General features: G+C 41.2%; 1 protein-coding gene across 1 annotated transcript in view; it reads left to right on the plus strand.

Annotated features, from left to right (window-relative positions):
* Window positions 1-6,162: 6,162 nt before the first annotated feature.
* Window positions 6,163-12,355, plus strand: part of LOC124593784 (serpin B8-like) — a 38,968-nt gene continuing 32,775 nt past the window's right edge. Inside the window, exon 1 of the mRNA XM_047132132.1 lies at window positions 6,163-6,206. The gene's annotated coding sequence lies outside the window, so the exon portion shown is untranslated. The remainder of the gene's footprint in view (window positions 6,207-12,355) is intronic.

Below are 12,355 nucleotides of genomic sequence, written 5' to 3' on the forward strand. Positions count from 1 at the left end.
CAATGACAGGTTAAGATTCATTGGAAGAATTTCAAGCAAGAGTAATTCACCCAGAAAGGAGGACATTTACAAACCTTTGTTCGACCAATTCTTGCGTCATGCCGAAACACTGACCAATGTAAAAGAGTACGTGCCAGGAAGGGGGGGATATAATTGTGACATCCCACTTCTCGACACCAGTTGTAAAAGAGCTCGTGGTTAGGGGATGGGGAGAGAAACTTCTGACACCAATGCAGTGTATAAAATGGCAGGGAACGGGGAAGAAGGTTGTTAAATATGCCTCCTGACAGTGTAAGGTGTCAGGCAAATCCAACACCTTCCATGAAAACCTTGACATGATAGCAGTATGCCACATAGCTCCGAATAAACCCTGACATTAAATTAACCAAAGTAATACGATCAACGAGTAAGCAAATGGAATACCGCAGACTAACACAAGAACGCTTAAATTCATGTCATACCTTCCCACCGTGAAAAAGACGCAGTTCCGAGGGGAGAAACGAGAACAGAAGCCGAAAGCAGAATCGTGTAAGCTAGAAGGCCCTACGATAAGGGACGGACACCCACATCATCGGCCGATCGCCAAGAGCAGCCCCCAGCCCATGTTAAAAGATAGAGCCCTCCAGGAGAACATTATAGACCTTATGATAACACTAAAAGGGCCACACCAGCTGCAAGTTTTAGCGTGAGACTATACGCATCTCTGTTACGTAGCAAACATTAAAAGCATTGCCCCACCACGAAAAGTATGTTTCTCATTGGATAGACAGAATTTTTGTAGGTGGAGCTTAAGGTTAACATTGAGACCCTGATTGCTCAGTTGAAAACACAGCCAGATACCTTTTTCTTAAACCCTACTTCAGTAAATTGTAGTAAAGAGAGGTTATAGAGTTGCTACCGAGACGGCGAGGTGTGTGGAGCTGCGCCGCCCGTCGACCCTGATGCTGCCTAACCACCGACAAGGTAATGAACGCACGCGATGCCGCATAAGAGCGCATAAGGCTTCACTCAGAAAAGCAGAAGTCTCATCTGTTACACCCCATTTTTACGTAATTCTAGTGTCGATCGTCAATTAAACTTCGTGGTATTCACATTTGCTACTAGAAGTTAAAATCTGAAACGCAATAATTTTTCTGTTAGCCACATCAGCCACTGTAATTTATGACAAGTTAAATAACTAATTAAAGATAATTGAGGGTCACTGTAGACCATTTTTGATAGTTTTCTCCTTTATGAAACTTAACTTAAACATAGATTATAGATGTGATCCTTGGATCCATTGTAGAACTTGGAAACACATTCAGGGAATATTCGTTCACATGTTTGTTGAACGTAGTTGGTTTTTATCATCCTGTATTAAAATATTTCCTTTCATCAATAGCGCAATTTATAAACAATGTTTTGTGAGTAGAATAAAAATTCCAATGATAAACTTAACTGCTTTTTCGACGTTATTTTATCAAATAACTAAAAATAGGAAAGCCTTGAACCCCTTCCACTAAATTTAGTTAGTACTAAGATTCTTTTACAGGGAGTGCAGTGGAGCTGATGCTGAAATCATTAAGTATTTGATTATATCATCGCTAGTCTCACTAAACTCTTCTGAACTCTACATGTCATGTGTGGTGTGGCGCCTCCTTACCAGCAACAGGTCCCAGGTTCAAACTAGTCAATTCCCAAAAAAACACGCTCAGAGCGTCGTTGCGCGAAAGTGGTAGGGAGACACGACTTAGAACAAGCAGACACCACGCAGAATGTTAGAACAGTAGTGTGCAGGAGGTCGAGCGGTCAGGATTTAATAGTGGGCATCCAGGGCTGCCGTTAAATGACAAAACAGAAAATTAAGTACAATGAAGAGGATGTATTTCAATATATGGAGTACAAAGGGCACGCCTAGGTTCGGAAGTTAGCAGGTTTAGGCCAGTCTAGGAGGTCGAACAAGTAATTAAAATGGGCAACGGAAGGGGAAGCGGTTTATGTTAACTTACATTGGTGGCTGGTCGTGAAAAGCAGAGCCAGAGCCTCTGCCTTCCAAAAAGATGTCTCTTCTGCTCGAGGTCAGGATTATAAGAGAGAGAAACAAGTGTGTTCTGCACCGCGGAACACTCCAGCGCCCACACACGTGATCGGTATCCCGTGCACGCTATTGGCTAAAACTAATAGCGTGAATTCGCTAGCAGTTTCAGCAGAGATCTCAGAGCGTCTCCTGACAGCAGCTTTAACTGGACAGAACTGCCTCGCTTTTGGAAGCCAAGTGACTTGTGTCTCGTAGACACGGCATGAATTACTCTGGGAGAAAACTTGTAAAGATTCCACTGGGTCTTTGAAATAAACTTCTTAAACCAATTCGCTAAAATATTCCTTGACTGGCTGCCATCCTGTACGCCAAGTTGGAAGAGAACAGATTTGTTTTTTCAATTATTTCTACTACCTGTTATTTTTTCATATGAAGTGCGCTTTGAAAGCATATTAAGTGATTAAAACTAAAAGAAGCAACATAACGATGGTAAGTGCAATTACCGCTCACAGTTCTATTGTAGTATTATCAGCACAGGACGATAGCTAACTTACCAAAGGGAATCCATTGCTTCGTATTTAGAGCGCTACCCCACCCCGGCAAGTGGCTTCCTACAATCGGGCAGATTTTCATTCTAGTAAGCGGGTTTTTAGGTATTACAGTGTGATCCACCGCTTATGACTGTGATCTTCTGCGTTCAGAAGCTCCTGATCTGCTCCTTTGACCCAACTGTTGGTGGCATACGTTGCACAAACTCTGACCGTGGAATACACAAGGCGCTCTGCAGGAAAACATGAGTACCTGGTACATCATTCCCTTTAAGAAAACTGTTTTGACAGTGAGCCGGAGCTAGAGAATATGTTGCATGTGTTTTACCTTCTCTTTGTTGGGCTTGCACTGTCGCAGTGCTGGTTTGTCTATGAAAGATATAAAATCACTGTAAGTGTCCGTGACCATTGTCACGCGTCAGTGTAATTGTCCGGGCAATTATATTGAGCAATGCTGTTTTGTCATAACCTAAATTAAAGTTCTGTACCTATTTGATGATTCAGATACATTTGTAGCGATTTCTTGGACTATCCATTTTCTGCTCTTTCTAGAGCAATAGATGGTCCTTCGACACGTATTACTTCATTCAAATTAGTCTTTTTAGTAGTCTCCAAATCGACAGTTGCCATTTGAATACTGCGTGTTGAGGTGTTCCAGGTTCCTCACAAAACTATTTGTATTTGCTCCTGTTGTAGAAACGAAGTGGAATCGGTTCGTGGATCCGCCAGATATCCCCAAAATTCCTTATAAGGTGTAAGAGGTCCGAGCAGATGTAATTTCGATGTACTGCTCATGCGCTGCCTGCAATAGGCAAGGTATAAGAGAATCTCTGACCAGAGAGCAGTGTTGACTGCAGTAGGAACTGTGTAGCTGTAGCAGTATGTTGTTGCTAGTCTGCAGTCTGCTCTGGTCTGGTGCGGTGTATCGTGTTGGCTGGCCCGGTCGCGGTGCAGCGATGCCGGAGCCTGAGTATTACTGTAGAAGGTAAAAAGCAGCCTCGCGCATATGTAGTAACGTTATCTCAAGTCGCATGTAAATGTTTTAAAACTCTTGCAATAATAATCTTCCTCATAAAAAGTAACTTTTAACAACCATTCATTTCAATTTAAAGAATTTACTAATTTCTCCCATCCATGATCATCCCGATTATTGTAATAGAAAAATTAGTTGCTCCCTTTCATAAATGACAGATAGGTCGGCCAGCATTGCACAGAGCTGTGCCGGAAAAATTTATTGTAAGAGCAGATATATCCGGCGACTTCATTCAGGTAAGAATTTTTCCTTTTTTTTATTCAGAATGATCTTTCAGGGCCATGATGCAGCACTGCTGTCGTCCAAAATTTACCAGGTTAAATTCACAGTGAATTATTGAAAAGTCATAGGTGAGCGACAATTTAATTGAGAGGTTAGTTACATTATTTTATTACCAGGTTACTGAATTTATTTTGTTATTGGGACGTTACACTGAATGTGAACGACATAATTATAATTTTTACTGTTGAGAGGTTTAGGAATTTTTCTGTTTTGAGGTTACGCTAAATGTGAATGAATTTTGAGCTTAGATCAAATTGGAAAGAATTTTGTGGGGAGGTTACACTGAATGAGGATATTTATTTATATTATTTATTTTAAATTGTTGTGGGGAGGTTACAAAGGACGTTACGCTTAGAGGATTACTCACAGACTTTTGAAACACGTGCGTTCAAATGGCTCTGAGCACTATGGGACTTAACATCTATGGTCATCAGTCCCCTAGAACTTAGAACTACTTAAACCTAACTAACCTAAGGACATCACACAACACCCAGCCATCACGAGGCAGAGAAAATCCCTGACCCCGGCGGGAATCGAACCCGGGAACCTGGGCGTGGGAAGCGAGAACGTTGCCGCACGACCACGAGCTGCGGGCGAAACACGTGCGTTGTACTTTGTTTCCTCGTCTAAATAAAGCACTAAAACTCGGTTTATCAATTCTTTACAAACAGAACACTATCTAATACAAGGATATCTGCTCTTCTTTACAGTCGTACTTAATTTATTGCTTTTACTTTATTGATAAATCATCGGTAAAGGCGGCCGGGGTGGCCGAGCGGTTCTAGGCACTACTGTCTGGAACCGCGCGACTGCTACGGTCGAAGATTCGAATCCTGCCTCGGGCATGGATGTGTGTGATGTCCTTACGTTAGTTACCTTTAAGTAGTTCTAAGAGGCTGATGACCTCCGAAGTGAAGTCCCATAGTGCTCAGGGCCATTTGAACCATTTTTTTTTTCATCGGTTAAGCTACGTTAGACTTCTGCTCTGTCTGAAGTCAAGCTTTTCCTTAAACGAATATGGGCTTTGATCATGAAATTACACAAGTGACCATTGTAGACACTATCATTTCCAGTACTGGTTCTACCACTTCATCCCAACAGACGACACCATAGGAAGATCCCTTATGGCATCCTTTACTTATCTCTCGTTTGTCTGTGGTATGGGGAGATGGTTCGTCACTGATGTGCCATGATAGTATGAGAATTTATAGAAACGTGTAGATATCTTCAACTGTTTAAACCTCGCAAAAAAATGAGAGCCACCAGTGATTATCAAACGCTCCTGTGTTGTCTGTCATGATAGTTACAGAATATTTGTTTTCGCTATGATTAAGAAATACAGTAGCATACAGGCATCAGTTAAAAATACAACTGTGCTGTTCATAATGGCCTTATTTTGTCAGTGCAAGAGTGTCAAAAAAGTAACTGACAAGTTTCAATGGAATCGTTGAAAAAATGAAAGGGGTTGAGCATCGTAGAGAACGTCGCTCTCATTATTCTGAAAGACGGCAACTTGTGTCTCACGCAATGACCACGATATGAAACTAAAAACATAAATATGAGCTGTAAAAATATTAGTATCGTCAATGGTTCTTTTCGCAGATCATTCCCCAATTGGAACAGGAAGGCGGTAAATTATTACAGTACACGTGCCCTTCGCCACACACCGAACGGTGATTAGGGAGTGTGATGTAAGCGTATGTGTGCGCGTACCAAGTACACGCAGTAGAGGCGTTCACGTGAACTCTATGATGGTCCTCGTCGTGCAAGCTTAGGACAATAATAGGTACAACGAGAAAAAGGCGCAAAGAAGAATAATTATTGCTTCTCTTCGATCAGTGCTTTTGGAGAAGCGAGGACGGCTGTTCAGCACCATCAAAAGTTTTCGGGCTAGTGGTCAGTGCTCCTTACGCAACATTAACTGACTTTCTTTTTTTTCTCTAGTGGATGTGTGTGTGTGTGCGTGTGTGTGTGTGTGTGTGTGTGTGTGTGTGTGTGCGTACGTGACAGAGAGCGAGAGAGAGAGAGAGAGAGAGAGAGAGAGAGAGAGAGTGGGGGGGGGGGGGGGGGGGGGCGCAGAGATCGGTACTGCGAAATACCTGTTGTGAGCAGGATGACGCTACGATATAAAAAACGCTGTACCACTCAGCATCAGTGACTTTAAGGAAACTACACGTGTAATTTGTTGCGCATTACGTCAGTAGCTTGTTCTGGAAAAGACGAAAAAAGGTTCCGCCAGGTCCTTGAAATAGCATCTCGGTCTCCACACGCTCTTCAGTTGGCTGGCATCACGACAGAGACTGTGTTGTATCTTGACTCCAATTGAGTAAGTACAACGACTATCGACACTAGGAGTCTAGTAGCAAATTCGGATTTCATAACGTTGGTCGTATTTGAAAAGTCTGTTATCCGGAAACTCTGGAGCCAAATGAACTGTTAATACGTTCAAAATAACCATTATTCATCTCATACGATGTGAGCATGATGGTACTCTCATTTTTATTGTTCGATCAAGGAAAGTATATGCTTGGATGGACAAAGCTGCTTTTACATCTGTTTGAGGTGCAGTACCTCCATCGTGTATTTTTGTCTATTTTTTGTGTTACTTCTCTGGAGAGGATAAAGAAATCGGATTGTGAAAATTCCTGATTTTTATTTGATTCATAATTTGTCCCATGAATCAAAACAGGGCATTGTTCTATTCACATAACTGAGAATTCGTTTCGACTTGGTCTAGTTATAAGTGCGCCAATAGCAAGACATATGTCAGGTTACAGATTCACTACATACAACCAATATAAAAAAAGATGTTAAAGACGAGCCAGTGTAACAAGCCCATCTACGGTAGTGGTTGGTACAAACAATAGGTCAGACTGATTTCAACTTGATGGCGACGGATTTTCTTCTGTAAGCGAAGTCTTCCATATTTAAGCACTGACCTCGCATTTTGAATTAACCGTTCGGCTATCTAGACTTAAGTATTCAGGGTGTGTCTAAATTATTTGAAGAGATTATTGGGTTGGTTTCTTGAAGAAAATGGAAATCTCTTTCCAAATAGCTGTGGTGTCACTTGCGTGTAATTACGTGACGTTAAACTCTTTCTTCCTCGCACAAAGAAAAGTGTGATGGAGTCATCAATGATTAAAAAGCTATCTACGCTTCATATTTTAAGTGCCTAGTCCAATTGCATTAGAATAATTTCAGTAAAATGGGTAGAAGAGAGCTTCTTTTGACTTACGAGTACATCGTTAGTAAATCGACTATGCATACAGACGCAGTGTTCAGCTGCTTGAAGTACAGAGAACTAAGCGAAGTCATGTGAAATACAATGAATGTTTCAAATAACATGAGTAAAACCTTTTCTATAATGTTATAGTGAATCTTCACTAGAGATAGCTAATTAGAATGTAGCATTATACAATCTGTATTCGTCTTTGGTATACGTACAAAACAGTCGTATGGTAAATTCGAATTCAGTAACGGTAGGAAGATGGCCCTTAATTTTACTTGAAAATCATGGAAAGACATAAAACAAGGGATTGTGGGAGACTTTCTTCCCTTGTAAAACTTGCGAATTGGGTAGAAAAGGCGGGAATTTTGGAATGTGGTGGATTGCGAAATACGGTTCACATATAGTCTTCCATTTCCGACTTGCCGTGTTCGTGCAGAATTACAGTTTTGTCTTAAATGCTAATATCCTTGAAAGTGTCGCTTCGACAGTATAAAAGGGATTGCTGTGAGATAATAGGCATATCATTCCTGTTTCTCTCCAGCAGCGAATAGAGTAGCTAGATAAATCCACCGTGTAGAAAATGGCTTGTGGGACGAGAATATGAGAACAGTCATTTATACCAAAGGGATATTATTTAATGATTGTCTTCGTTTTGACATTTTTCGAATCATTGAGTTACATACGTTTCCTGTCAGTTTTGATGTGTGACGGAAAGGTTATTACCGAGAAAATACGCTGTCATCACAGGTGATTTAAACGAGAAAACAGTAGTTCGATGACAAAGTCTTGCTTAACTTCTTCATCCGTGAGCTTAGACTGTGTGAAAAGTTTATATTGATGGCCAGTGCATTGTTCTGGGACAAATAAGATTAAAATAATAAATTTAAAAAGAATGTCGTGAGTCACCAAAATTTTAGAACATTTTCAAAGTGAATATCATTTGCGTTAGTAAATTAGAGAAATCACTTACTCGGTGGAGTAGGGTACATCAGCGTATGACAGCATGTTATAAGAATATTCTAGTCCAAAATTACGAAAAACAAACTAAAATTACATTTATTTGACGAATAAATGCTGACACTGCGATACACAGCTGTCTCTAGTCCTACTGGGACTTGCAGAAGCCAAGACAAGTGATGCACTGAAAGCACATGCTGTAAAGTGTGTGGTAGAACAAGGCACCACGAGGTTGGTTTGTTTTCTGAACAGGCAAAACATTAAAAAATTGGATGCAGTATGTATGCTACATTAAGAAAGAGGAGGATAGTCACGGTACGTGCTTTGCTATTAAATACTCCAAGAAGATTATTAGAAATTATGTAACTCTGCAGACTTCGTGAGCGTTGACTTTTAAGGCAAATGTTTTTGGATTCTAGATCGCGTCATATCACACTTCATGGTCGACGTTTCGACCCCTCTGCTGGGATCTCACTCAGCGTCTTCTAGTGTTCATGCATAACGAAGTGTTTCAGCTAACCGTGAACGCTAAAAGATCCTGAAGATGATTCGAGCAAAGAGGCCGAAACGTCGGTCATGTGGATGACACTGGAGTGTGACATGACAAGGTTTACGTAACGTACTAGATGACTTTACCTTCAGTTATTAGAAACCATCAAATCTCTTTTGGAGTATCAGCATCAACGTCTTAGTCTGATCCTTCCAAGTGCCAGGAGCTTCGTGAATGTTACTTGGAGTTTTCAGTCGGTAAGAATATTCTCCGCGATAGACAGTGCTTCGGTGACGGCCCAGCACACAGTTATGTCTCACTCCGCTGCAAAATGAAATGTTCAGTACGGTAACAACCGTAACTAACACTTATCTCCGATACATTTTCTCACGCGGTTGCTATCCAGTTAAGTGCGCGAGAGAATTTTCGTATGTAAGGAAAGGAAATTCCCGGTTTTGACTTATGTTCGGCTGTTCACTTTTAATTTGTTACGAAGTTTAAGGAAGGAACTATTCCGCCATTTGTCTAAGAGCTCTTTTTGAGCTCTGTAGAAAAGATAATCAAATGACCCTTCAGTTTGAAATCACTTACTGCGACTGTAATTATGTAATGCATTCGGAGGCTAGTTTGCAAATATCAGCCCCTTGATTGCATTATAATACTTATATTGCAGACATTTTCAGTTACAATTTATCAGTTTCACAATTTATGAAGGTGAGCAGATCTTATGTACCAGATAACAGAATGATTGCTTGCCATTTTCTTGCGCAGGAGTATCGTATAGACGAATTGTTTGACCGTGGCACTTAAGTGTGGAAGAAGGAAGGAAGGAATTTCAGGGTTTAGCATCCCGTCGACATCGAGGTCATTAGAGACGGAGCACAAGCTCGGATTGAGTCGTGTGGGGAAGGAAATCGGCCGAGCCGTTGTAATAGAACCATCCCGGCATTTGCTCTTCGTACCTGAATCCTCTCGCACTTCTACGTAGTGGGGTCAGCCAGCATCTACAATGACCGTCCCAACATTGCAGATAACATGATTTAGGTTTCCCGTGATTTCAGCGGAGATGTCCGAGCAGGCTGTAGTAATACGTCGTTGCCTGTCGTCCAGAGTAGTTTGTATATCGTTGTATGCAGCGTCTTTCAGCTTTACCCCCAGAAAAAAGTCTACCGGCGTCACATTTGCGAAACTTGCCAGCCGGTACAGGTCCTCTCCGCCAAATCCAACGATTTGGAAACAATTCGTGAAGACATGCTTCGTGCACTGTGGGCTGGACAGCCATCATGTTGGTACCAGAGGTTCCTCCTAGTCTGCAGAGGAAAGACTCCTAGCATCCGTGGAAGATGGTCTGTTAGGAGGCTGTGATACTTGTGCGTGTTCAGTGTTCAGTGTATCAAAAACAGGCCTATGAGTTGATGGTTCACCATCCAACAACACACGTTTACACTCTACGGACTCTGACGCTCCACCTGACAAAGCCAACGTGAACTGTCAACAGACCAATAGTGGATGTTTCGGCTGTTTACTTGACCATGTTGGTAAATGTAGCTTCATCACTAAACGAGATACGTGATACATCTGGTGTATCCTGTCTTAACGTCCATGTACAGAAATTAACACGATTCCCATAATCGTTTCCATGAAGCTCTTGATGCAGAGAGATGTGATAGGAATGGAACTTATATCGATGGGGAATGCGTAGAACACTTGCTTAAATCATGCCAGTTCTTCGTACGATTGCGCAGGAATTTATGTGGGGATCAACTGCAACAGCAGCAAGAACATTAATGTGCCCCTCTTCCATCGTTACTTGTTCCCTTCCGTCACATTATCTAGGTGTTACACTACCACTGTCACGTAGCAGATTGAATAGGTTCATAAATGACTGCTCAGATGGTTGATTCCAGTCGTGTGACTGGAATCATGATATGCTGTCAGGAACGTCACAGTTCGTAATAACTGACGGAAAGTCATCGGGTAAAACGGAAATAATATATGTCTTTTCCGAAGGAAGTGTTATAGGGTCTCTGTTGTTCTTGATCTACATCAACGATATAAGAGGCAATCTGAGCAGTTCTCTTAGATAGTTTGCAGATGATGCCGTCATTAACAGTCGTGTAAGCCAACAGTAATCAAAACGAATTAAAAAATGATTTAGACGAGATACCAGTGTGGTGTAAAAACTGGCAATTGATTCTAAATCATGAAAAGTGTGAAGCCATCCATATGAACACTAAAAGGAATCTCTAAATTTCAGTTGCACGATGTTGTTGTGGTCTTCAGTCCTGAGACTGGTTTGATGCAGCTCTCCATGCTACTCTATCCTGTGCAAGCTTCTTCATCTCCCAGTGCCTACTGCAACCTACATCCTTCTGAATCTGCTTAGTGTATTCATCTCTTGGTCTCCCTCTACGAATTTTACCCTCCACGGTGCCCTCCAATGCTAAATTTGTGATCCCTCGATGCCTCAAAACATGTCCTACCAACCGATCCCTTCTTCTAGTCAAGTTGTGCCACAAACTTCTCTTCTCCCCAATCCTATTCAATACCTCCTCATTAGTTACGTGATCTACCCACCTTATCTTCAGCATTCTTCTGTAGCACCACATTTCGAAAGCTTCTATTGTCTTCTTGTCCAAACTAGTTATCGTCCATGTTTCACTTCCATACATGGCTACACTCCATACAAATACTTTCAGAAACGACTTCCTGACACTTAAATGTATACTCGATGTTAACACATTTCTCTTCTTGAGAAACGCTTTCCTTGCCATTGCCAGTCTACATTTTATATCCTCTCTACTTCGACCATCATCGGTTATTTTACTCCCTAAATAGCAAAACTCCTTTACTACTTTAAGTGTCTCATTTCCTAATCTAATTCCCTCAGCATCACCCGACTTAATTTGACTACATTCCATTATCCTCGTTTTGCTTTTGTTGATGTTCATCTTATATCCTCCTTTCAAGACACTGTCCATTCCGTTCAACTGCTCTTCCAAGTCCTTTGCTGTCTCTGACAGAATTACAATGTCATCGGCGAACCTCAAAGTTTCTACTTCTTCTCCGTGAATTTTAATACCTACTCCGAATTTTTCTTTTGTTTCCTTTACTGCTTGCTCAATATACAGATTGAATAACATTGGGGAAAGGCTACAACCCTGTCTCACTCATTTCCCAACCACTGCTTCCCTTTCATGCCCCTCGACTCTTATAACTGCCATCTGGTTTTTGGACAAATTGAAAATAGCCTTTCGCTCCCTGTATTTTACCCCTGCCACCTTCAGAATTTGAAAGAGAGTATTCCAGTCAACATTGTCGAAAGCTTTCTCTAAGTCTACAAATGCTAGAAACGTAGGTTTGCCTTTTCTTAATCTTTCTTCTAAGATAAGTCGTAAGGTTAGTATTGCCTCACGAGTTGCACGATACATAACACAAATCTAAAGGCTGTAAACTCAACTAAATACTTAGCGGTTATAGTTACGAATAACTTAAATTGTAACCATCAGGTTACCTTCCGTTAGGAAAGTAGGTGCACTCAGCGACTGTTATGTAATTTATAAATGATAGAGCGTAGCAATCAGTCTTTTATTTTTTTTGCAGCTTTTATTACGCAAATTCAGATTTAGGCTAGTGCCTAGCCATTATCAATGCACTATTTTTTAATCCCGATGCATGTTAGTTCCCTGTTGATCGGGCGTCAGTCACAGTTCTTTGAATACTCTAGAATACTCAGGGAACTAACATGCATCGAGATGAAAGAAATAGTGCATTGATTATGGCTAGGCACTAGCCT

Source organism: Schistocerca americana, chromosome 2 (assembly GCF_021461395.2).
Source record: "Schistocerca americana isolate TAMUIC-IGC-003095 chromosome 2, iqSchAmer2.1, whole genome shotgun sequence".
Taxonomy (NCBI): Eukaryota; Metazoa; Arthropoda; class Insecta; order Orthoptera; family Acrididae; genus Schistocerca; species Schistocerca americana.